Source organism: Dermacentor variabilis, chromosome 11 (genome assembly GCF_050947875.1).
Source record: "Dermacentor variabilis isolate Ectoservices chromosome 11, ASM5094787v1, whole genome shotgun sequence".
NCBI lineage: Eukaryota > Metazoa > Arthropoda > Arachnida > Ixodida > Ixodidae > Dermacentor > Dermacentor variabilis.
The window spans coordinates 89,400,185-89,423,420 of record NC_134578.1 but is presented as its reverse complement, the minus strand read 5'-3'; positions in this window follow the sequence as shown (position 1 = coordinate 89,423,420).

Sequence of the window (23,236 nt, the reverse complement as noted above, 5' to 3'; positions counted from 1 at the left end):
CCTATTAGGGTAGCTTCGCCACCGAAGACCCCTAGCCCCGTTCAACAGGTGACCGGAGAACTAAGCTTTAATGATAAGCTAGAGAGCTTTATGCAAAGTATGCAGCAAATGCAACAAGAAACACAGAAACAGGTGAAGGATATGCAGAAGGAACTGCAGAATACCCGGCAAAAGATGGCCCTCCAGGAGCAGGGATTCCGAAACTACATTAAGAACCAGAAGACTCAAAAGATAATAGACTCTAGAGAAACTCTTTAACGAGCGCCGTTTTGGAGGTAGCACAGAAACCCTAGGAGCGACTAAGCCATCGACCTCAACAACATGGCAGGAAACAACCAATTAGAGATTTGGCAGTGGAACTGCAGGGACTACAAGCGCAAGCAAGGGCTCCTGCAGCAACTCATTTATCCCAGAGGAACCGCGCCAGACTTGATACTACTACAGGAAACCTTTAGCACTCCGGCACTTAGGGGCTACACGTGTCTGGAGGAAGGGAATACCGCGACACACATAAGTAACAAAATCGTCACCATAGCTCCCGACGAGATTAAAGATACAAAAATCGAGCACGTGATAACGGACATTATTCCTAAAAAGAAAAGGAAATCGAAGAGCACTTTCGTAATTAACGTATACAGCTCGGCCAAACAAAGGGACGGGGACTTTCTAAAACTTTTTGCCGAAGCCAAGAGGCTAGCAGGACACAACAGCCTAGTGATAGCGGGAGATTTCAACGCTAAGAGCCCCCTGCGGGGTTACGCCAAAGAGGATAAGAAAGGCATGGCGATTACCACGGCCGCGGAAAATGCGGGATGCGAGCTCCTAACCGACGAGGCCCAGCCTACCAGAATGGGTAACAGGGTCAGTGTAGACACGTGCGCCGACCTCACGTTTGTCAAGAACGTCAAGAACGCGGAATGGGAGAACCTGCTGGAAAACCTGGGCAGCGACCACCACGTCCTCCGCCTAGTACTCGAGGCGGAAAACACGAAGAGAAAGATCGGCTCGACCAGACTGACGGACTGGGACGCCTTCAGAAGACACTGCAGAGAACTGGGCGGCGACATCACTTCCCCGGAAGAATGGAGCCAACAGTGAAGCAAATCCAGCAGCTCTACAGCTGCGAGGGGGACAGAACAGAACAGGCACCGGAGGTGGACAAGCGGCTGCTGGGGCTATGGGAAGCACGCCGCGGCCTCACCAAGCGCTGGAAGAAGCAGAGAATGAACAAGAAGCTAAAGAAGGAGATTGCAGAGATCACCAAGAAGGCCGAGGAGTACGCGACGCAACTGGCCAGACAGGGGTGGCAGCAATTCACCGACTCGCTAAACGGCACCCTCAGCACGGCCAGGACGTGGCAGATACTCCGAGGCCTACTGGACCCCAGCAAGAGCAAGCAAGAGAGCAGCAACTCGATCCAGAGGCTGATCCACCAATACCAAGGCACCGACGAGCAGCTGCTCGAGGAGGTCCGCAAGAAATGCTACGGAACGGGAGAGCCGGAGGGATACCGCGGCGAGTACCGAGGCGAAGACAACACGGACATGGACCAACCCATCTCGAGGGAGGAGGTCGTCGAGGTCATCAGATCGGCCACCAAGAACACGGCGGCGGGAGCGGACAGAGTCCGGAACTCCCTCATACGCAACCTGAGTGACGGAACGATAGACCAGCTCGTCAAGTACCTAAACACGCTGCGGAAAGAATAGAAAGTTCCGGCGGAGTGGAAGCACGCCGTCATCGTAATGATCCCCAAGCCCGGAAAGAAAATCCAGATTGAGAACCTGAGGCCCATCTCGCTACGAGAAAATCGTCACCAAGCGCATCCAGGGGCATCTAGAAAACGGAAGATACTATCCAAACTCGATCTTTGGGTTCAGGGCCAACCTCTCGACGCAAGACGTTCTGCTGCAGCTCGAGAAGGAAATCCTGACTACGATGCCGAGAAAGGGCGAAAACGTCGTCATGGCCCTCGACGTCAAAGGGGCCTTTGACCACGTCAGCCACGAGGCCATCATGGAGTGCCTCAACAATACAAACTGCGGCAGGAAGACCCACGACTATGTCAGGCACTTCCTCTCGGGCAGTACGGCGACGGTCGGCCTAGGCGAGCTGAGGAGCGGTATCTTTGCAACGCCTAGCATAGGTACGCCCCAATGCTCGGTAATCTCGCCCGTACTGTTTAACGTGGCGATGCTGGGCCTAGCGAAGAGACTCGAAAAGATCCGGGGAATCCGGCCCGCGATGTATGCGGACGACATCACGGTCTGGACCACCTGCGGAACCTTGGAAGAAAAGCGAGCGGCGCTGCAAGATGCGGCCAAGTGCGTCGAAGACTACGTGAAGGAGAGGGGCCTCAGGTGCTCCACCGAAAAGTCCGAACTGCTAAGAGTCGGCAGACATCCCACCAAGGCGAAACTGGAGGTCAGCCTCGAAGGACAACTCATCCCCAAACGCAACATGATACGCATCCTCGGCATGTGGCTGCAAGGCAACAGAAAGTGCAACCAAACAATCGGCCTCCTCAAGAAGTCGACCGAGAACGTGAGCAGAATGATAAGCAGGGTCTCCCAGAAGAGGCACGGCATGAGAGAAGAAGACACTCTCAAGCTCGTCAACAGCCTGATCGTCAGCAGAGTCATGTACTCGCTACCCTACCAAGTGAGGGCTAAAACGACCAACGAAGAGATTGAAGTCGTCCTGAGGAAAGCCTACAAGACGGCGCTGCACCTGCCGAGAAACATCTCCAACAAAAAGCTGATGCAACTAGGGGTGAGCAACACCTTCGTCGAAATGGCGGAAGCACAGCGGAAAGCGCAAATGAAAAGACTAACGGGGACCTACACGGGGCGAAACCTGATCGGTAGGCTGAGCTTCGAAATAGGAGACGTCGACTAGTACGAGGACGTACCGGCGGGAATTAGGAAAACGTTTAACGGAAAGCCTATACCGGAGAACATCGATCCCAGGCTCCACGAAGGCAGAAGGAAAGCTAGGGCCGAAAACATAGAAAAGACAGTGGCTAGAGAAGAGAACACTCTCTTCACGGACGCGAGCATAAGTGTAATAGGAAGCGAGGCAAAGGCCATCGCGGTAGTAATGAACAAGGAGGAAAAGCTTGTCTCGTGCGTCTCGGCCGAGATATGGAGCGTAGCTGAAGCCGAGGAAATCGCCGTGGCGCTGGCGGCGATGCAAGGGTATAGGGAGAATAAATCGCTAAATATTCTCACAGACTCGAAAGAGACCTGTCGCAACTACATGAGGGGCAGAATATGCAAAACTGCCCTTAGGATCCTCAGATGGGGTAACCCCTCGGAGGAGGCGAAAATCAAACACAATCTGATCTGGATACCTGGACACGAGGGCATAAGGGGTAACGAGGCGGCGGACGCTCTAGCTCGAGCTAATAGATTCCGGGCTCGGCAGCAGCAGGAGTACCGCGCTTGTTACACCGGGATCCTCAGTGACAGTTATTCGGAATTACTGCAACACTACAGGGGGACTAGATTCAAGTGCCCACCGCCCCATGAAGCGCTGACGAAGGAGGAAGCAACGGGCTGGCGTAGGCTCCAGACAAACACCTTCCCCAACCTTTTCATATTCAACAAGATGTTCCCAACGCAGTATAGGGACACCTGCCCCTGGTGCGGGGCTACACCCACACTCTATCACATAACTTCAGAGTGCGAACGAAACGACGCATTCCGCGATCAAAAACCCCCGAGTGCGGAACATTGGGAGAGCCGGCTGGTCAGCTGCGAGCTCGCCGTCCAAAGAAGGATAGTGGAGCACGCTCGGGACTCGGCCAAACTCAGTGGAGCCCTGGACTGAGGGACCACCGGTGCTGAAGAGGCTTTCCTTCGAAGAGAAGACAGCGTGAAGAAGAGAAGACCTCGATCTGCGAGAATTCCATTTATGATTCAATAAACGTTTTTCTCTCTCTCTCTCTACTTCATGCCGTGGCACTGCTGAAGCTACGAATGAGGAGGTTGCCAAAATCGACTTTGAAAATAGCCATTGCGTCTCGCCGTTGATGATCTCGGCCAACGTAAGTGCAAGAACATGAACGCGCAGACCACACGGGCAATAGGGAAACCCAATTTTCAGCAATTACCAGTTGTATTGCGAGCTCTTCACGATGCCATCAACACAATTGGTACAGTAACCAACATAAGGACAGTTGAAATTGAAAATCAGCGCAGAACCAAAAGCTGAAATGCATCGTCCGACGGGACAAGCGTCCCTTTTCCCATGTAGCTGTTTTTCCCCCGAAAAGTTTACCCGGGCGCATGAAGTATCTCCTCATGATGCCTCGGGCCGGAATGTGTGCTTACCCGATAGATCGCCTCTGCAAGGGGATTGACGGAAGATGACCAAGAAACGCAGGCTAAGTGCTCGGCTCCTGTGAAAACGTCACTTGCCAGACACGCGCTTTGGATATGCCCTGGAATACTTTAATCCGACAGATTCTTTAAAAAAAAGGGCTGAACTGAAGCCAGGCCTATGTGAAAAGTCCAACGGTTGATTGATCCAAAGGCACTGCCAACACGTTTTCAAATGCAATGCTGCAGTTTCTGCAGAGAAGCAGAATTCAAAGCAATTATGTAATTTTTTTATTTCTTATGTATTGAGACAAGTCCTCCCAATTAATATAATAAATGTGCTGTAGCAGTAAAACGCGATTAAGACATTTTCGACTACGGTTTATTCTTCCTCTCTACATTGGTCTTCGCTGGTGATTCTTTTCCAGTCTTTGCTCTGAGAGTCCAGCCAGATTTCCCATTCAAATTTAAAGTTTAGACACCAGCGGCGGCTTCTTTCAGCAATTGATGGCTGTCGTCTAAAATTTTGCAATCAATGAATTCCTTTTCGGCGGAACATTTGCTCCGGAGTCAGTATTGCCAACCCTAAGCTGGCGACACGCTTTTTCTTTTGAGAATTTTTGTAAACGCACGATTTTCTTAAGCGTAGCAGCTACAATATTATTTGACGACTGGGCGGATTGAGCACAAGAGTACGCATACGATTTATGTTTTCATGTTCGCACGAGCTGAAGTGGGCTCATACATTGCATTGTCTTTGTGGTCTTCACGGCTACTTCCAAATACTTGACCAACTTGAAAACAGTTCATTCTGCAGCACTCTTCCCATAGGCCGTTTGCCACATTGCAAATGTACAACGAATTTGATATTTTTCAATTCATCTGTTTGTTAGCCGATTTGTACTTCGGCCTGGTCTAAAAACTGGTTCCGAAAAGCCAGCGCATAAAATTAGCATTTTGATACAGCAGTCTGGTTTCTCCTTTTGTGAACGGCCGGTCTTATTATTGCTGCACAAACGTAAATAAACCTAGTTATTCCGAAGGAGCATTAAGAAGACGTCTAAATTCCCAGATTTTCATATACCCCAAGCGGAAGCACTTTTATGGAGAAATGTGTGTTTAAGACCGTTACGTCATACGTTGCCTACTATGCGGTTAGCATTGATGCATAGGCAGTTGTATGGTGCGTTCATGAACGCTCTTGGTGATATATTCCTTTAAGTGTATACATATATACTACCCAAAATCAAGAAAGGGGCTGACAGATTGAATAGCACACTGTGGTATAAAGGTTATAAACAGGGATAAGACGCCTCAGAAAGGCTGGCCAACGTTTCGATATGAGGACCTATCTTCGTCAAAGGCGGCCTCGTCATCCTCGGCACGCTTGTTTTAATGGGTTAGGTTGGTGCAGTGACGTCACGTTCGGTTCTTGTCGATGACGGCTGGTTGTAAAGGGAGAGACTTTAAAGAGAATAAACGCTGTCGCCTTACGTCTGTGAGCGTGGTTCCCAAGACGAGGGGAGAAGAGTGGGAGAGTGGGAAGGCGGGGAGAAATAAAAATAAAGAAAGGGAGAAAGAAACGGGGGGGAGACACCAAGAGGGAAGTGTGGCCACGAGCGACCACGTAATGAAGAAAAGAAAGAACAAGAAAAAAAAGAAAAAGAGGGGCATGGGAGGATGTTGGGGAAGCGAGAGGTAGGGAGCACTCAAGGGTGTCGTCGGCGGCGTGTGTTTGTGACTTTAGAAGGGCAGTTCAGGCGGTCAGTGCTCGAGTAACAAAAATTACCGACGATTACGTTACTTCCTAATGCGAAATTTGAGCGCAGCAAATAAGCTGTTTCACCTTTTCGATAGATTGAGGCAAAGAAATCGAGCAACACATGTATGCGCTATCACAGAATTTTTTTTTTATATTTCCCGTACTCCTGGATCATCTCGACGGCGGTGACGGTAAGCTTCTGCTTCGGCGGCACGCACCTCTGGATTCTGACGGCGACGGCGCTGGCCCTCTGCTCTGGCAGCTCGTTTAGCAGCAGCAGCAGCAGCAGCAGCAGACGGAGGACTTCCATCGGTCGTCTCGCTCATGGCTCAGAAAGAACTGGCAGATAATTTCGCAGTGGCGAACGGCAGCGGCAATTTCGGCTCGGGCGGTGCACATATACAGATCCGCCGCCACCGATCTGGCTCTCTGATTGCCACCGCACAGGGGTTGCATTGGAGGAGGAGCGAAGAAAGGAATTAAGTTCGAGCCGGCGCTTTGACAACCGGAGACTCGCAGGAAGAGGGGGGAGGGGGGCGGCGTGTACACCCAGCGGCAAACGATGGGGGCAGAAGCGCGCGCAGCAAGCGGACAACACGATAAAGGGAGGAGGGAAGAGATAGCAGCGACTGACTGATGCCGCTGACGCCGCTGACTTTCCTCCTCTTTCTGCATGGCGGCGACGGTGTTCTATGCAGTCACGTTATCTTGACTCTCTAGCGGCGTCAGCGGCATCCAGCGGTATCAGTCGGTCGCTGCTAGCGCTGGGGGGATGAAAGGGGGGCGGAGCTGGTTATGAGGCCGACGACAACGCCGACGACGACGCGAAACCCAGGAACGGACGCCAAAGAGCTGCGCTCTAAAAAGACCCAGAAAGGCACCAGTTGAAAGAGTGACTTTAGTAGCAGAGTAGCAATGCGTCAGCTAATTTTGAAGGAGTTAAGATGGCGACAAGGAGTCTGGGGTGCAATGTATTTGATGATTGGAAGGCAGCGGCATGGTCTTTCAAGGGACGTTAGCCCCAGTAGTTCAACGTAGGTGTCTTTACGGTGGCATACAGAAATGGCGATACCCTGTGTGGCTGAGCCCCGAAAAAAATATACTGGCTTCTTGGACTTTGCAATGTGTTGGTGAGGATTTTTCTAAAATATATGTGTAATTAAACACGAAAAAGGGGGGCAACGGAAACCGGAATAACGATTAGGAGAGTGACGTGCACAGAAGTGGGTGTGGGAGCTGGAAAAGGGGGTCGCACAGTTGATACAAACATACAAACACGAAAGAGCGCAATAAATTGAGTAGTAGGGAGTCATTGAGTGAATGAAACAACTTTAATTGGTCCACTATAGACGTAAGCAAACTCAACGTAACCTGGCTAGGCACACTCGGGGACCATCAAGTGAAACCTGACGGCCCTCTCGCGAGCCCTCTGGACTGCCAGGATTTGAAAGGTCTGGTCCTGGGCCCTAATTAGCTTCATCATTTCCTCTTGGGAGAAAGGGGGACCGGCAGAGGCGCAACCCCGCAGGACATGTTCGAAGTCCGCATAATCACCACACAGAGGGCAGTGTGGGCTTGGGAACTGTTCGGGGTACATTGTGTGCAGCGCCGCGGGGCTCGGGTGAGTGCTCGTTTGCAGAAGTCTGAGAGTGACTGCCTGGGCCCTGCACAGCGTGGAGTGCGGCAAAGGTAGGAGTCTTCTTGAGAGATAATTATGTTTGCAGATTTCGTTGTTCGCCTCAGCAACTCCTTCGGCATCGTCCTCCATGTCGCATCGGACAAGGGTAAGCACGCTGCTCTTGAGTGGCAACGTGACCTGATCGTCAGCTACGCGAAACGCAACGTCATGGTCGTTGTCATTACTGTTCGCTATGGCTTGCGTAGTAGCGAAGCTCACTCTAGACTCTTGCAGGTCGATGATGGCACCGTTCGGCTGAAGGAAATCCATGCCTAGTATAAGGTCCTTTGAACATTTAGGAAGAATGACGAAGTTGCCGATGTACGTGAAGCCCCGAATGTTGACTCTCGCCGTCCACCGTCCCATTGGAGTTATGAGATGCCCTCTTACAGTACGAATCTCAGTTCCGGTCCATTGCGTCGAAACTTTATTCAGTATACGCGCGAGATTCTGGTTCATAACAGATGTGTCCGCACCCGTGTCGATTAACGCCGTGACTTCGGGGTCATCAATTGTAACTGGTACGTCGCAGGACACGGACCCGGAATTACACCGCTTTCTCTGCGTCTCAATTACGTCATATCGTGGTCGTCGTAGTGAAGGACCTTCAGCGTTCGCAATGTCAGCGACCTCACCTCCGCAGCTCGCTGGACTCAGTTTTCCCGGGAGGCAGGGCTGGGTGAGCGACGCCTCGTTGCTCTCGGCATGAAGAGGTGGCTGGAAGACCTGTTTCGGGCGGATGACGGTGACCGGGGTTCACGGAATCGTGGGAGAAACGAGGTCCTGGCGTACGGCAGGTATGCTTCAATCTCCAGGGGGCGTTCACCATTGCGCGGGCACGGTGCTTTCAGTGAAAATCCACGGAGCCCAGCTCGGCGGTAAGGACAAATCGGGGACAACGGACTTCGCGCTGCTTCCGCATACGACATGTGAGGTTATGGCTGCCGAACCTCGTGCTGAGGTGTCTCGCTTCGCTCTGGGACTTGGACTGCCTGCCTGATTTCCTCCCGGACGACCTCAGCCAGAGCGAGTCGCTGTACCGATGCTGGAGCCACCTGACGCTTTTGGAGCTCTTCTCGAACAACAAGTCTAAAGAGCTCCCGCAAGGCGTCGGTATTGTCCAAGGGCATAGCGATAGGGTCACGCGATAGGGTCGACACATCGCGGTTGTACTGCCGTGTTCGCTGCTGCAGTGCCTTTTCCATTGATGTGGCTTCCGCGAGAAACTCTGCAATGGTCTTTGGTGGGTTGCATATTAGGCCACGAATAACTTTTGCTTCACACCGCGCATCAAGTTCCTGAGCTTCTTTTCTTCCGGAGTGAATGGATGCGCGCAAAAAAAAGTCAGCACATATCTTCAACAAACATTGCGACGCTTTCGTTCGGCCGTTCTACTATAAAATTGCAGATTAAGCTCGCTTCTTGCGATCGAAGCTGGCGTAAGTGCCGATTAGCTGCCGTCGGAATTCGTCCCATGTCAATAGGGCCGCCTCACGGTTCTCAAATCATGTCCGCGCATAGACCTCGAGGGCAAAGTAGGTGTTGCGTAGGTTGCGCTCTGGAGTCCAGCCGTTGTATTCTGCGATGGACTGCGTTGGACTGGCTCGATGTGATCGAGCCAGTCCTCTACATCCCCGAAGGTGTCCACATGAAAGGACGTCGGGATAAACGGATGGTTGAGGACGACCTCGGTCGTCGCGGTCGAGAATTTGATCGAACCGACATACTTATCCTTCTGACTTGATTGGGTAGCGGCTCGTGCTCAGGTGGCAGTCCTTGAAGCCGGCGGCTTGTCCGTACGTGCACAGGAGTCAGCTTCACCGGACTTCGTACTGGGCCTGTAGACGGTGTTCGATCTGGGAGTGGTAGCATGTACCCAGCACATCCACCAGAAAAAATGTAACGTAGGTTGGAGACGGAGTGTTACAAAAGAGACGTTTCTCTTTAATGGCGGGCCAGAAGAACAGCGTGCAGCCTACGCACTTCGTCGTCTTTGATGGCGCCGACCTTTGCGCGTGCCGTTCTGCGGTGCGGGAGCCCCACATCTTTGTGTCAATATAGACGTTTACATATTCCTGCAGTCGAATACGCGACGCACTTCACTTGAGGAGGCGTCGTCCATGCTTCGAATTAAATTCCAATTGATCATGCTCAAAGTGTAGCTATAATAAAATAAGAAAAAAAAAACGAGGAGCAGTATGTTATTGAAAGACGTGCGGCCAAACGAAATTGTAAGGCAGTTTGCTCTCACACACTCTGGTCAACGAACAAATGAACACCTCGTGCTTACAAAGATATCATTACCCGAGTTTACAAGCGCCCCAACCCTTCTAGTTACAGAAAAAAAGGTGAGTTCACACATGTCTAGAATAAACCTACGCCATTGCTAAAAGTCAACCTCGGTGACCACCCCATACTGCAGCCTCATAATCACTACAAAAAGCACGCCAACATATACATGCAGCTTCTCTGTGAAAAGGAAAAGGAATACAAAGAGACATTATTCTTGACAAAATCATAATCTTTACGTCGCATTTCTCCGTTTTGTCCGTCGGTGCCCAGCTGTGACGTTGTATTTGGGCTGCCCACTTCACTTTTCGTTCAACGTTGCGGGGTGAACTAAATACCCGCCGCCCTTTCGCGCTCGATCCAGTGCACAGAGAGACGCAACAGCATTTCATGTTTTCCAAACAAACACGAAGATCAGAAAGGACTGCACAAAACGCCGAGCTCTCGCACCACAACGCCACAAAGAAAGCAAATGGACCGCGCATCCGTTCAGCTCGATAACCGGTGCGAAAGAACCAACATGACGCCGAAAAGCTAGATCAGCAGCGCCGGGCGGTTCAAAGGCTCTCCCCAGATGGATGGGTGTTATGAGCGTCCCCTTTGGAACGGGGCGGTGGGTTGCGCCACCATGCACTTGCTATTCTACTGCCTGATGTCCTACCTAAGTTAAGAAATAAAAGAAAAGAAGCCCACTAAGAACTCCCACAAGCAAATTTTCTGGCCCCCTATCGCGAACGATGCTTTTGTACGTCTCCTTTTTTGTCATTTCCCTACTTTCCCCCACCAATCTTCCAATCGCCTATTACTAATATCTATTGCTGACATGATTACTTTTACCATGCTCTCGCTGAACCCAAGGGCTTCAAGGCGGCCAGTGGTGCCTAAATCGACAGCTGGGCAAATGTCTTCGTATTCTAATAAAAGATGCTCCATTGTCTCCCTAGCTTTACAGCAGCAATCACATGTTCGTTGCTTCTTATATTTCGCTTTATATGTGTGTGGTCTAAGGGATCCTGATGTCGCTTCGTAAAGCAATGAGCTTCCCTTTGATTTATCATAAATTGTTTCTCTCCTGCTTTCGTTTTTTCATCTTATGTACTTACTCATGTCAGGTTTCTTTTTTCATTACCGCAGCCAATGAGATTATTTAAGCCTCTCTGATTTTACGCTTGAAATTCTTTGTTGTTGTGTTGCCCACCCTACAGGCCACACACTTGCTGGTAAGCTTCCTAGTTCTTTCCCTCCACTGTGAATCAATGTTTTTCCTGTACAGATACCTCAACACTCTCCCAGTCCAATTACTTTCTTCCATATTCCTCTGTCATTCTTCATAGTCAATTTTACTGTGAACTTCCCTCACTTCAAAACTAGTGCAGCCTAGATGCGGTGGAGGCGAGCGCCATCTGTAAGTCTTTGAACGAAGGGGGCGTGCGGCCCCATAGAATTTACGCGCCGGCACGCGCAAAAGGCGGACGCCGTCTCCGGCGTGTCCATTGTAGAAACTAGGGAAAATCTGTTTTTGATTTCGCGTAACAAAATTATTTTTTGTTGTATATTCAAATTACCATCCGAGAGCTACCATTTGTGTTGGTTGTGTGTAAGTCGTAGTTTACAATTTTTCCTTGTATTTTAGATTGAGAAATTAAATTAGTTCCCTGAATTACTTGCGCCACATGAACAGCCTGGGTATCTGTGGCTCTCCAAACTCGAGAGGCTGGACGCCGACTCCAATGGCGGAGTTTCTGTGTCACGGGTCCTTTCAGGCTATCGCGTTAAAATCTGAGGGCCTTTGAATATGTGATTCTTCCTAGGTACCACGGTGAAGAAGATTCTCTGCGCGTGTTCCGTGCGTTTGTCCCTAGGGGGTAGAGTTTGTTTAGGCTCGGCCGCTGGCTGCTGCCGCAGTGAAACAAGTGAAGCAGCGAGCATTGACGCCGCATTTGGTGATCGCTGCATGTAAAGGTGTGTCGGATAGACTTTTGCACACGTGCAGCGCTGGTGCTGAGGCAGTCATGCCAGATTATAATTTTGTCGTGCCTTACTGTACTCTATCTTAAAAAAAACTACCATTGATTTTTCTGGGGAGCGATAAGGGCCGTAGTAAATATAGGCCGGGCCGCTCTCTTGTATTTTTCGGGCGCATTTTTGAATGGTCCCGTTTGAGTGAAATAAACTCACAGCGCCTTAGCAACAACGGTTCAAGGCGATTGCGTTATGTGACGCCGTGAGGGTATTAGGCTTTGCGCCTCGTCCACGTTAGATTAGGTGGGCTTTGGTTTAGGTTAGCTTTGGTTACGTTAGCCTAGCATAACAGGCCTTAGGGTGCCACGGCGTATTCTCATAGCAGCTATGCCGTGCGGATTATTGTGTTTGTGTCTCAGTCCCGTTATGTTGCGTTAGGTTACATAAACGTGAACGTTAGCTTATGTCGGGTTACGTTAACATTATGTTACGCTAGGTTAGCGCAAAAGCCGTTAGGGTGGCACGGCGTATTCTCAGAACCGTTACGTCATGAGCATTATTGTCTCTCTGCCTCGGTCTCGTTAGGTTAGGTTAATGTTAGGTTACATTACCATTAGGTTAGGTTAGCGTAAAACGTGTTAAGGGGGCGCGACGTATTCTCGTCACCGGCGCCCTTTCAAGCGACTCGCCTTCAGGCGCGGTTTATAAGGCACTCTGCTTTTCAGATTTTCAATAATGCGGACGTGCATCTTCCACGGCTCCTACTGCTCCCACGGAAGCATCTGCGGTGTTATCATCGGTTTCACAGCGGCCGCAGTCGGCGCCCGATCATAAATAATCTGGACCCCAATCCACAATGCTGGCACGCCTAGGGACAAACACCTACAACGTGCGCTAACTTCTCCGTAGTGCCTACACTCGAGTCATACATTCAGGGAGCGAAAGCCCTCACATTTTCTCTCTCGCACCCGCGCTTACTTTCGCATGCGCGCAAACGTCCGGCGCATTCGCAAGTGCCACGGCCCACAGTACTTACTAGCAACTGTAGAGTCGTGACGCTGCCGGCCGGAGTAGAACGTGCCGCCCTTTCCTGCCGTCCCACAGCAGCCTTGCGTGCGATGCAAGGCTTCCTTCCCAGTTTCGTCCGCTGCTGAGGCGACATGGAGCCGCGATAGCCAGCTTCTCACTCGTACGCTTTCACTCGCACATGCAGCAAGCATCGCGCGGCGACCCTTTTATCGCCATGGCAATTTGTCCACGAAAGTTTACAGACCACGGGATCTCAGACAACGTTTAGATCCCCGAGCAGCCTGCATCTCTAGTCATTAAAGATGCATACGACAAGGTTGGTAGCATATTCTAATCTAGGCCCGAAACGCAAATATTAGGCTGCGTTCTGAGTTTCGGAAATATTGAGCTTTTTCTCAGGTTTCATGGTCCGTAATATTTTGTGGCCGCGTGCGCTTTATACCGAACTTCACCGCGACGCCAACGGCAGAAATGCGACTAGCGTTTCCATATAATTGATACCGCATTCAAAAATTCATGCGCTGATGCGTGCTCAGCAGCATGCGCTGTAGCGCATGCATCTGCAAGTTCAAGGTTTGCTTTTTTGCAGACGAAATGCGTCTTAATCTTAGGAACCTGGTAGCTATCATATCATTCAAGCCAATAATTTGTGCACTCTACACTAAATAAAATAATCTGGAAAGTAGCCGCGGTTGTTGGCACGTGAATACTGACAAGTAAAGCTGGAGTTCCATGATTGTCTGTATGTGTCGCTCTCTCGGAGCCTGAACTGGCCCGGCGCCTCAGAAGCCATGGGCCTCAGTCCACATTCACTTCTTCCGTAGGGCCAGCTGCAGACAAGGCAGACAGGCAGACAAGCATGGAGCAGAACATTTACTTGGCCATAACCAGGTAGCAACTGGCCCGCCTATTTTCCAGCTCCCCTGGCAGGCCCGGCTTCGAGCCACGGGGGCACTCCACAAGTGGACATCATGATGGGAACGACCGCTGTTGATGGCAGTGCCTCACAGGGCCCCTCTCCGTATATGCGTGTATATAGTCATTATCGTAAATCTCGGTAGTCGTACGTAGGCCAGAGGGCATTGCCGTAAACACCTCCACATGGCTCCATGCATACCTGTGGAGACCATCGTGAGACAGATGACACATTTCCGTATGATGTAGCCCCAGCACGCTCACGCACTAAATGTCTACATATGAAATAGAATACGACATAAGGTGGAGACTAAATTCACGAGCAATATTCTTCATCATTCCAAGTGATGCAAAAGCTGAGGCTGCACACCAAGATGAACATAACACCAACAATTGTAAGAGCCTTAACGCAAACGCTAAAATTACGATGTCGTATTACTCGGAGAGAATGTGTGCAAACAAGAGCACCCTTAAAACCTGCTGAAGTTAGAGTTACTACACACCACATTCTCCATATTTACAACATCAATTTGAATGGTCAAGCATATTACATAGGGGACAAAATTGAGCTCGAGGAGTTTTATGCAACTGTATATTTATTACCCTGTCAACCCGATGTTAAGTCAGAGGGCGAGATTTTGCACGCCAATGACTATAGCGTCATTGCCGGGAAAAATCCGCGACCAGGACGTAAGTAACTTGCGTTTAAACAGCAGTCAAGATTCTTTTGCACTACCTTAAAATTAAATGTATTGGTATGTTTACTAGGGCTGCGCATGAAACTATGACATATGAGTGCTTCTTATTTATATTCGTGGAAAAACCACACTCATAGACATATCCATCAAATGTGACACTTCCACATCGCTCGTGTCCTGAGATATGCAGCTAAAAATATGGCGCTCAGTACACTGAGCGACAACCTAAATGAAGATAAACGCAATTTACAGAGGCATATGCCGTATAGTGCGCCAACCTGGAAGCCGATAGAAGGTGAGAACAGCTGCGTTCCCTGCTACGGAATAGCAAAAATAATAGGGCTGGCTTCTCTGTTTTACACACATTAAACTGTCATAGAGGGAAGGGCATTTGCTTGCGTTTACTCTCTTCCCTTTGAATGAGAAAATAGTGCACTAAGCTCGAAATTTGATCATGAATATCTCTGAACGCAAACGTTGTTGAAGTTTCACGAAGAAAAGAGCAATCTTCGAATGTGATTTTCTTCCAGATTCTAATAACTATAATCTTAGAATATAACCTGGAAAGTTAAAATTCAAGTAAAGGATTTTAGAAAGTATTTGCCAAGAACACTCGTCTTCGGAAAAGCTGTGACGACCAAGTCGCATAAACCACATGTGCAAGCGTTGAGAACAAAAATATTTCAGAATCATCAAAAAACAATCTCACAGGAGGGTTACGAGTGTGTAACACCAGTGTTTAAAGGTTAAGACCAAACTACACGTAGGCTCGCCGGCGCGCCTACGCATGCGCACATGGTGCGGGACATATGGTACGCCTCAATGCGCCGCGCGAGCACGGATATCAGCGCCAGACAGATATCGGGCTCTAGGGCGCCGGCAAGCATACGTGTAGTTTGGCGCTTAGTCATAGTGCGGGGTAGCACTTCCACTCGCCGTGTAGAGTGCGTCGAATCGCCTGCGAATTTGTAGGACTTGCTTCATGCATGTTGATTAGTCGTAAATGCTGTTTTGTTGTTATACTGCTTAAACTACTATACTTTTCTTTCAAACGTCACTACTCGCTGGCATTCTAAGCATACCATGGCTCTGACGGCTGCAGGATATTGCGCAGTTCGGGGCACCGTTTCCTGCGCTTCAGGCTCCGTCATATGCACAGTCTCTCAAGCACGACGCGTCATTTGACGCCCGCCACCGACTCACGAAGGGAAATAAAGGAGTGCCCGTCGGCGCATCATCATCATGAGCCTAGTTACGCCCACTTCAGGGCAAAGGCCTCTCCCATACTTTTCCAACTACCCCGGTCATGTACTAATTGGGGCCATGTTGTTCCTGGGAACTTCTTAATCTCATCCGCCCACCTAACTTTCTGCCGCCCTCTGCTACGCTTCCCTTCGCTTGGAGTCCAGTCCGTAACCCTTAATGACCATCGGTTATCTTCCCTTATCATAACATGTCCTGCCCACGCCCCATTTCTTTTTCTTGATTTCAACTAAGATGTCATTAACTCGCGTTCGTTCCCTCACACAATTTGCTTTCTTTTTATCCCCCTTAACGTTACACCCATCATTCTTCTATCCATAGCTCATTGCATCATCCTCAATTTAGGTAGAACCCGTTTCGTAAGCCTCGTTTTGAACCCCGTAGGTGAGTACATGTAAGACACAGCTGTTTTACACTTTACTCTTTAGGGACAGTGACAACCTGCTGTTCATGATTTGAGAATGCATGCCAAACGCAATCCCAGCCCATTCTTATTCTTCTGATTACTTCATTCTCATTATCCGGATCCGCAGTCACTACCTGCCCTAAGTAGATGTATTCCCTCGCCACATCCAGAGGGCCTCGCTACCTGTCGTAAACTGCTGTTCTCTTCCGTGGATGTTAAACACTACTTTAGTTTTCTGCAGAATAATCTTTAGAACCAACCTTCTGCTTTTCCTGTCCAGGTTGGCGAGCAGGCTCTGCTTGTAGGTACTGCTGACCTTGTCAAACAGTGCGAACACCCATTGACCACCATCATAAAGGTTCAAGCCACCAACGGCGACAATCCAGTAGTAGAAGGATATCCAGAAGACCCAACGGATGGATTATGCCTCACCTCTAGCGTGCAGCAGAGCAGCCGCGCCAACACTAAGTGTGACCGTGCAGCGCGCCGCCGAGAGGCTCGGCATTTAAACCACGTTGTTCCACAGCGAACCCAGAGGTCCCCACCTATGTCCATTGTTGGTATTAAAGGCATCCTGTGCCATAGAAGCGGTCTGAAGGTCGGTGAATGGTCTCAAAACTCTCTGACTCGCGCCGTCGGCAGCGAGGCGGGCCTTTAGGGACAAAAGGTCGACGAGCTTGTGACTACGTGTTTATGGCACGCCAAGCGAAAGAATCCCGACCAGCCTTAACAAGATGGCACTGCTTACACTTGACCTGCATCGCTACCCCATCTCTACATACACTGCCTCTCCCGATAATACCTGCAAAAGAATCATTGCCTGTACCGACGCAGGGACTACACCAACAAACGTTTAGACCACTTGTTGGCACCTGGGGTGCAAATCCTGTATGCTGACACATGATGGGGCGCATAGCCATGTCCTTCATTGCATTTGCTGGCCTCAAGCTACCGCGCTAGGTGAGGTATTGTGGAGCCTAGTGCAGATGCTACATTCACATCCTGAGGGCCCAGGTGTACGGCGTCTGCTTCATAGTGGGCTACCGTGCGGGCGTCTGCCCCACGCCAGGCAACAATCGGTGCACCCCATGTGGGACTGAAAACCCATCAGACACCGAGCCTCACGAGTGCCAGCTGCGGTGCCTGACGTGCAAAGGGGATAACCCGACCACTGGTTCAGCTGTCCCATCCGGTCCCGAAAGCTACCCATCAAGAATCGAGTGAGCCAGGAACTCGATAAACAAAACAACAGCAACCGCACCGTCCTCTGCCAAAATCCCGAGCGACAAGTCCATCGCGATTCTGTTCGCGATCCCGGTGCGACCCCACAGCCGAGGCCCTTACGACCGTCGAAAGAGCCGCGACCACCACCACCATCATCATCACCACCATCATCATCATCATCATCATCATCATTGTCATCGTCGTCGTCACCACCACCGCCGGCACCACGGCAGGCCAAGAAGCAGTCTCCACTGCCGCAGCAGCTAACATTAGCGGCGTCCGAAGGGCCAGCCGGACCAATAAGGGTAAGTTGGACGGAGGGCCTGGCCACCTTCCCTGCGCAAATCTGCTTTACCCTCATTTGAACCTCAATCCCTATCACATAACCATTCCCAATCACAGGCGTCTCGCACCAAGATCCCTGCCCAGTCCGGAACTGAATTGTGCCACGGCTTCAAGCATGAGTTTCGACGAGAGTTCCACAGAGCTATACAGAAAATGCGAGAATGCATTCACACGGAGGTCGAGGGAATGACCCCAGCCAGCGTTGTCGACTTCCAAACCACAATGTTGAAGTCAATGCTGTATGAAATTACCAACGAACCTTAGCAGAACGCGAGACAGCTCATGGCGCAACCCCTGCCCTCTAAATCATCCTTCTCCGCATTAGTCACAAGCGCTACACCAACCTCAGCACCGTCACTATTGATAAATGAGCGCGCTAATCGTACGTTCGCCCAGCCCAACTACAACATAGCTCCTGCAGCGCAAATGCAAAATATAACAGCGAGACTGGTGCTGTAACAAAGAAATTGCAGGGGGTATTGATCTAAACGGGGCTCGCTGCAACAGTAGGTTGCCACAGCATCAGAACCGCTGGAAATCGTACTTATCCAATAGCCGGGCGCTACACTTACTCCTATCAGTTGCTACGAGGCTCAGACGTGGCGAAAGTGTGTACGCTAGTGTCCAGGAAACAAACCTACACACATACTGCTCTCCGCCAGACGCCCCTCACCAAATAATGGAGATTGTCCCCTCGGACACGCTACACAATAGCCTGTGAATCCTAAGTGTACACATTGCACGTCATGCTCAGTGGGTAAACTTTTAGAATGCACTCATGGAACTCATCAAGATGGGCCCACAGTGCGTAGTGTGCGGTGACTTCAATGACGCACACGTGGCCTGGGAATAACGCAGTAATACACCGAAGGGCACCCGACTTTGGGACCTCAGACACAATCACCGAGGCAACCTCATAACAGGTAATACCGAGCTTAGTCGCCAGGGTACTAGTGTCGAGAGAGACACTTGCCTGGATCTCACTTTCATGAGATGAGTCGAGGGCGAGTGGAGGAGCAGTAGCGAGACGCTGGATAGCGATTACAACAACCCCGTCATTTGCATAAATCGCACAAGTTACGAAGGTCCTGAAAAGAAAGCTGGCAGTACAAATTCGTCCAAACTCCACTAAATCCGCAGGGCTTAAGCCATAGGAAATGAATACCCAAAAATTATGGCAGCTCGCTCAATGATTTACGCACCATCTTAAAAAAAAAACGACTGGCCGCATAATCACGACGAGAGAGACCCCGGAGGTTGACATCTGCGGGGCGCGCGCCGAGACCTCACGAAACGTTGGAAGCGGCAAAAACTTAATCGGAAATTCCGAATCAGGACATCCTAAGGAATACCTAAGGATTACCTAAGGAATAGGCTCACCAGCTGACTAGTTCTAGCTGGCGTGCGTTTTGTGGTAAGCTAAGCGGTACGCTGGGCACCGCGAGAACCTGAGCTATCCTTCGGTCACTAATAGATCCGAGAAACACGAAACGTCATAAACATTGGCAACTTCAAATGCTCCTTCATCAGTACGTAGGAGACGGAGACCAGTTCCTGAGAAATCATGAACAAAGGTATCTTTCCCGTTGCTCTAAGCCAGGCTATCTGTACTATCCGTACACAGAAGAAAATGACTCGCTAGGCACTGACATAACTGTCCATCAAACCAAAGCCGCACTCGCAGACATCTTCAGGAACACGGCACGCAATGAGGACTGGATACGGTACGCTCCACAGCGACATCTCCCGGATAAGGACCTACAAATGCGCTGGGCAACCAATGAGCACTGGCACACCGCACTCTCCCTCTGGAATGGCGCCGGGCGGTTATAACTTTCATGGGCAAGCCAGGAAAACCACTGCGAATGGAAAACTTATGGCCCATTTCCCTCACATCGTGCATTGGAAAGCTGCTTGTGTACGTAATACTAAAACGGCTTCAACCTTTTTTGCAGGTGCGAAATTTCTTCTCCCACATACAGTTGGGAGTTCGCCCCCATTTGTCGCCTATGGATGTTCTTAAGGTAAAAGGCTATCTGCTTAACGCCACCATCGGGGCACAAACGAGAGCTCTTTTGGCACTCGATATCAATGAAACTTTCGATAGCGTTTCCTATGGTCTCATCCTTGTGAACCCGGCCCACTCCCACTGTGGCTCCCATATGTACGATTACGTACGAGCGTTTCTCAAGGACCCTGTAGCCCCAGTGGGAATGACCATACCGGACATCACACATTAACTTGCCAGAGTGGGCACATCTCACGGACCGGTACTCTCGCCGACACTATTCAACATAGGCATGGCAAGACTACCTCAGTTCCTGGAGCAGGTCGAGCGGCTAAACCACATAATCACACAAAAACATCATATTCCTTACCGCAGGTGGGATTGTTCCCCACCTGCGGCATGTTGTTTTTTCATCCACTGTCATTCCCATTTTTATATCGCTTTCTTGTTTCGCTCAATAAACACAAGTAATTTCCCCTACGTTGTCCTTGGTGTCAGCGTTTGTTGGCTTCTTATGATATAACTTATAAAAATCGGTGCCCTCGGTTACCCCCTTTCTTCTCGTTTATTACATATCAAAGTTCTCTGTTCCTGCAACATAGATGCTTTGAGGTAGCACGTGTGGGTTTAGTGACTGGTTGCCTTGACCCATAAAGATCACGTCCTCGTGACGCCTGCGCCAGAAGGGATGTTCCACATCCACCGCCAAGGTCCGTGAGTGGTGGCGCTGGCTAACACTCCCAGGGTTCTACTAGGAAACATAAATGCCCAAGAAAGTGGACGGGGAAACGGCGCCGCGGTAGCTCAATTAGTAGAGCATCGCACAAGAAATCTGAAAGTTGTGGGATCGTTCCCAACCTGCGGCAAGCAACCATTCGCTGTTTTTCGATCCACTTTCATTTCCATGAATCTATAGTTTTTTTTATTTTGCTGACTAATTTGAAGTAACTTCCCTTATGTTGTCTTTGGTGTCAGTGTTTATTGGCTTCTTATCATATGACTGAGAAAAATGGGCCCCCTCGGTTAACCCTCGTTCTGGTTGCTTAATTGATATATATATATATATATATATATATATATATATATATATATATATATATATATATACACATGGGTGGGTGTGTGGGTGTGTGTGTCTGTCTGTATTTACATATGTATATGTACTAGGGTAGGTTTCTAATCATATAAATGCCGAGGTAGTTGCATAGAGGACCCTACACGATATTGCGTCAGCTTGACGATGTGAACTCAGAAATTGCTGGGCCTTCTGCATGTGCCCGAGCTGACGCCTTATTTTACCGGGAGTTCTCTTCCTTTATAACTGGCGCCGAGACGGTGCCCTTACAGGCGGGGAACATGTTACGGCTAAACCAATTGTGGCGCCAGCCAGAAGACGATTTGACGTGTAAAGGTGGAATAGGTCTCGAAAGCCATTTTGTCTATCAGTTGTCCTTCTCGTAACTATTGTAAATAGATCATTATATTTGAATTCTGCAGCGTAACAATATGTTGCAGTTTCTATTAAACTGTCCACTACTTTTTGTAATAGAGAACACGGCACAACTCCTCAACATTATCGCCAATAGCGAACAAGCAATGCAGTGATAAATCATATTCCATAAACACCCTATATTTACACCGTATAGTGGTAATTCTGAGATGTTTGTTGCTTCAGCTATACGCCACCTATTTCAATGTTTTTGGACCTTGCTGTGGCACTCGCTTCTAAAGATCGCCCGTGAGGATGAAGGTATGATGACGGCTGTGTGATGCCGACGCAGCGATAATGGTATGAAGAAGAAAGAATGATATCGATCGAAGGCCAAAGGCGTACAATGAGGGCGGCATGTCTACAATATGGTGAAATTTTTTTTAAATCTAACGATGGTAAACGACGACAGCGCGACTACGACGACATGCATCCAATGAGATGACAACGGGTATATGACGAAGATGGCATGATGAGGGCGCTATGACGACAACCAGATGAAGAAGCGTGCATTACGACTTTGGCAAAACGAAGATATCACAATGGATGCATGATAGAGTCAGCGTAACGACGAAGACCCAATGACGACGATTGCAAGACAACCTCGGCGTAATCATGATTGAATGCAAACAGCATGCTTATGACTACTATACAATTACTTACTAGGAATGACGTTGGTGGATCGACGAAGTTGGTACGACGACGTAGGCATGACGATAATAGGATTACAATACAGAACTGTTAACAATGGTGAATTTGCTGCCTGGCAAGGTTGGCGTGATGTCAGTGGTATGGCGACTACGTCAAGATTAGAGTCTGATATCAAAGCGACCATAATAACGGTGTAACGACCGCGATAGCATCGCAATGAATGCATGGCGACGAGCGTATAACGAGAACGCATTGACGGAAACGGGATGACGATGAACGCATGATGACTGTCGAGTGCGATGACTGTATCGCGAAAGCTTTATGATGAGGACGGCGTGACGGAGAAGTCATAACGAGAGTCGGATGACAAAGCTTCAGTAATGTTGATGGCAAGACCAATACGACATCACGAAGACGGTCTAACATTAGGGGCGGGATAGCGACCGCATGGCGATTACAGCATGGCAAGGGCGCCATATTCACGAGTTAATGACGTCAGCATGATGAAAATACCAATAGGAAGAACGACTGGCGTTGATGGAAAGACGAACGCGGTATGGCGACGGTGGCCTGATGACAACAATAAAACGGCAGCGTGGTGAGGCGGCATGACGACTGTGCAATGATTATGGTGCGATGACTACAGCATGGCGATTATCAGATGGAAAAAACTGAAATGAACACGCTGCGACGACAACAGCGGTATCACGACCCCGAACACATAGCTAGATAATGGCCCAAGCTATTACACAACGTGGAGCACTTGGTCGGAGTAGAAGGCGAGATGACGACAGCGTGACGTAAGTCCGATCACGAAGTTGGAACGGCGACTTTTCAACAATCAAGATGGCATCACCGTGGCAGCAACGGGTGATAACGACGGCATGACGAGAGGAAGATATCACGAACCTCGATGATGATGATGATGATGATGATGATGATGATGATGTAGCGTTTTATAACGCAAACATGGCCAATACACATTTTTACAGAGTCCTAACGACTCGCTGTATGTGAGTAAATAAATATGTGTTAAAATTAATGACGATGCCGAATGAGGTGCTCTGTGGACAAGAACGGTATTGTCTGAATTCATGATATACTGTAATGTATAATGCCAGTAACAATACTGCTTCGTCAAGGACCCTAAATGCAAGGGTCTTGAGCCGCGTGCTCTACAAAACACTGCTATCAC